Source organism: Rhagoletis pomonella, unplaced genomic scaffold (genome assembly GCF_013731165.1).
Source record: "Rhagoletis pomonella isolate Grant_MI unplaced genomic scaffold, Rhpom_1.0 Rhpom_scaffold_00118, whole genome shotgun sequence".
Lineage (NCBI taxonomy): Eukaryota > Metazoa > Arthropoda > Insecta > Diptera > Tephritidae > Rhagoletis > Rhagoletis pomonella.
Genome location: NW_023458672.1, coordinates 19,821 through 24,331, shown reverse-complemented (window position 1 = coordinate 24,331; position 4,511 = coordinate 19,821). Strand labels below are relative to the sequence as shown.

General features: G+C 34.3%; 1 long non-coding RNA gene across 1 annotated transcript; it reads right to left on the bottom strand.

The window, feature by feature from the left end:
• Positions 1 to 1,741: 1,741 nt before the first annotated feature.
• Positions 1,742 to 3,106, bottom strand: LOC118750039. Its single transcript, XR_004994340.1, has 3 exons — positions 2,605 to 3,106; positions 2,119 to 2,323; positions 1,742 to 2,063 (listed from the first exon to the last, which is right to left on the bottom strand). It is a non-coding gene; the product is annotated as an uncharacterized LOC118750039 (long non-coding RNA).
• Positions 3,107 to 4,511: the final 1,405 nt, after the last annotated feature.

The following is a 4,511-nucleotide window of genomic DNA, read 5'->3' as shown; positions in this document are numbered from 1 at the left end:
GCATCGGTGTCGTTGCCAGTTGTCATCAATCACTAGGGTTGCCACATATATCATTAACGTTTGTAAACATTTTTAGATGGGGGGCTGGGTGAAGACGAAGACTTTGTACCGATAGTGCAAGGCGGAAGGCAGGTGTGGCTCGATGCTCCGACGAAACTGATGTTAAATTTGTTGGAAGAGCTCCGCCCTAAAGTTGGAAAAATTGCGTCTCAGAAGAATAAGACGAAGATGTGGAAAATCATCGAGCAGACGATGAAGGAGAAGGGATACAACTTATATGCAGTGCAAATAGAAAACAAATTTAGATCATTGGAGCGGCAATATAAACGAGTTACTCTGAATAACAGGCAGAGCGGTCGAAGTAGACAAACATGCCTTTACCAAAGGCTAGTGAATAATTATAATTATTGCTTTTTTATTTTATTTTGGAACGAATATCCATCATCAAATTGTCAAATTTGGTTTGCAGAAGAACTGGTTTTGGCGTTGGGTCATCTTCAATGTCGGATGACCGAAATTCATTCCAAAACACATATCCATACTACCAGAAGAAACAACAATAAATAACTAAGAAACTTTACAGTGAGCTAGATGCTATTCTAGCTGAAAAGCGGAGCATCAATCCAGAATTTATTTGGGAAAGCTCTGACACACTGACTACGAATACGGAAATAAAGTCGGATGTAGAGCAGTCTGCTGCAGGTACATATATATCCACAGAAATATGTACATATGTATATCATACATACATCCCTGTAATTCTTATAAGATGATATCCCAAGCTGCTCGTCAGCGAAGAAGCGAAAAACCGGTATTGACGATTTGCAAAAAATACTTACAAACATAGCTGAGGAAAGAAAGGAATACTACGAACAAGTTTTGGGCTTTCTAAAGAAAAAATAGGAAAGGGATCAGAAAAAAGAGGAACGGGAGAACCGAAAGCTAGACTTATTGGAAATTATAGCTAAAAAATAAATATGTAATATACTTATGGCTTTGAAATGCAGAGAAAAAAATTTATTTTTAAAATCTTAATAAAAATTAAATAAGCATATGTACATGCATATCGATACCTGAGTGGAAGATAAACCTATCTCGGTAGCCAGTTTGAAAACGCCCTATATCAGAAAACTTTTCAAGAACGCCCTACTTAATCAATCAAATTCTGAAGTAAGGCGTTTTTGAAAAGTTTTCTGATATATGGCATTTTCGAACTGGCTACCGAGATAGATCTATCTTTCACTCAGGTGACGATATATAAAGTTCTTTTTAAAATAAATATTTTTTAATTTTTAAATCTTTTATACTATGCGATATATACTCGCTATCGAAATAACAACACCAAAACTCATAGTGGTATTGTTTGCAACTTATGTTTATTTGTTTATCGTCTTTACTTATAATAATTTTAATTTAAAATATAATTTTATCACAGAAAACACAAAAATTAATGTTTCAAAGCGTCCACAAAGTTCACAAAAATCAAATTTCGAAACATTTACATCAAATAATCAATAAATACAAGCTGAAATTTGTTCATTATTTATGAAAATATGGATCATGCTTAAAACAAAATCATATAAATTAAAGATTGAGTTTTATACAAAATTAAGAAAAATTCAACGATTTTGATTTTCTAAAATAATTTCAAACATGATGCATGATGTGACACATGTCGCTATGTTCTTTAGTTCAACATTTGCAGGCCTTTAATCCAAACTTAGTTTAATGCCGTCTTTTATTTCTCATTTCAATACAAAGAAGGTTTCTAACATGATTACTTCTTATTGGTTCGTAGCTCTCATTTTCTATTGACTCCTCATTGCTAACCTCGTTTACAAATTCAAAATCATTTTCATTGGTAATATTATGCAAGACACAACACGCTGCTAAGAAATGGCATAACTTTTTATTGCCTTTCAATTTGCAGTAGTATAATTGTCGAAATCGTTGCTTCAGTATGCCAAACTACTTTTGGTCAGTTGTTAAATGTCAATTATCTTTAAATGGCGTAATAATAAAGTCACTACATGGATAAGCAGAGTCCCCAAGCAAATAGTAGCCTAAGGAATATAGACAGTTTTAAACTGAATCAATGTACGCATCATGTATTATTACCTCCACATAAAGATGATAAATTCCTATATACGCTAGAGTTTTGGAGAACCCAACTGTCGTGACTTGAACCCGGAAATCCTATGAAAACATCAATAAACTTTTTCCTTTCATCAGTAAATGCTTGCATAATAAGTGTCACGTTGCCTTTCCGGTCAATATAGTCGTCTTTGCGTTCAGCGGGAGGGTCGATCACTATCTGCGTCCCCTTATTTTAAAACACAAATGCACATATATGGAAATATTTAATATAGTTATTAAAAATATACATAATACGGCGGTTCAGGATGTTGTGGAAATGGTCTTGGATTCGCAGTTGGAATTCCTTTTGCAAATTTTATGCTTGCTGCCATGGCAACCGTGTGCATTTTATTGTGAATTTACAAATGCAACGAATATGCAAATGCAAGAGTATATGCACAAGATCCTGAACAGCTCTATTATGTATGTATATTTGTAAATACATCTTTGGCTGAATGTTTCTATTACCTATTGCTTTCGGAAAACCAAACTTGGAAATATTTGGCGGATTCTTCTTTCCTTTCATTGCTGGGCCACTTAATACATTCAGTGCTCATCCCACTTATAAACATCGAGAGTCTTTCAATAGTACGGCAAACGCTAGATATTATAATATTGAAGCGATCAGACAAGTCACGATAGCTACACGCTTCATGCCCGGCAAACCAGAGAAACACGGCTAGACTTTTGGCTGCTGACAAGCGATTAGGCGCGCGTAGATTTTCGTAAGACTCAATGTGAAAATGCTTTATGAATTCCTCGCCTGTATATGTGGACATTACAACCTCAAAATAGTTTTGAATGCTGTTCCTTGGTGTTCTTTTCAAAACTTTTATTATTTTTCCAATAATGGCCTCATCTTCAGTGTCAGAATTCTCCGCTATAAATTGGTATATCTCATCATCCGATTCGTCCATAAGTTCTGTCACAACACCGTGTAAAATGTTGTCGTTATCACGGCCTTCAATAATATTGGAATTCATTGCCTTAAAATACATAGACAATAAAAAAATTCCTTCATTAGAAGATACACTTACGCTTAAAATATTTTGCTATTTCGCCGCAATTGGCTTCTATTTTGCTAAAAATATTTGTTTTAGTTCTTTCGTTTGTTGTTTACGAGTGCAACCCTGCTCTTCATTTGACAGTTTTCATGAATTGCCGGAAGAAAAACTTCGGACTAAATCCTGCAACTTCTTACTGAAAGTAAGCACTCTCACAGAAGTACTCTCAGTTACAGGAAATTGTAGGAAATTTGTCTGCTGGAACGCTTTTCGGGCTAAATCCTGCAAAACGCAACTATTTTGTTGTACGTTTTGTAAATAGTTATGTATGCATATTGTGTTTTTGCATGCCTTTAGATTAAAGGCGAAATATCGACAGTAATAAACAAAAAGGAATATAAGACATCCAATTGTTTTATTTACCCTCGGCCTAGAGCTCAAAAAACAATCAAAAGATTACAATAAGCGGCCAGAAAACAAAACCTAAACATCGTGTACAAATCTTATAAACATTATAAATGTGAAAGTTTGTATGTTTGGATGTTTGGGAAATCATCACGCGGAAACGACTGCACGGATTTGCATGAAATTTTGTACGCAGATAGGTTATGGGCGAGATTGGTTAATAGGCTATTTTATTAAGAGTTTCCACCTGTTAAAAAAGTTTCATTTATTTAATATGCGGAAACGACTGAACGGATTTCATGAAAATTTGCACACAGATAGCTTATAACCTAGATTGGAAAATAGGCTACTTTTCTTAAGAGTTTCCACCTGTTAAAAAAGTTTCATTAAATTAATACGCGGAAACGACTGAATGGATTTGCATGAAATTTTGCAAGCAGATAGCTTATGACCTAGGTTAGAAAGTAGGCTACTTTTTTTTAAGAGTTGCCACCTGTTAGAAATGTTTAATTTAATTAATACGCGGAAATGAGTGAACTGATTTGCATGGAAGTTTTCACACAGATAGGTTATGAGCTAGGTTGAAAAATAGGCTACTTTTTTAAGAGTTACCACCTGCTAAAAAAGTTTAATTAAATTAATACGCGGAAAAGTCTGAAAGGATTTGCATCAAATTTTGCAAGCAGATAGCTTATGACCTACAGTGGAAAATAGGCTAATTTTTTGGAAGAGTTGCCACCTGTTAAAAAAGTTTTAATTAAATTAATACGCGGAAAAGACTGAACAGATTTGCATGACATTTCTCACAGAGATAGCTTATGACCTATGTTGGAAAACGGGCTACTATTTTAAGAGTTATCACGTATTAGGAAAGTTTAATTAAATTAATTCGTGGAAATGACTGAACTGATTTGCATGAAAGTTTGCACACAGATAGCTTATGACCTAGACTGGAAAATAGGCTAC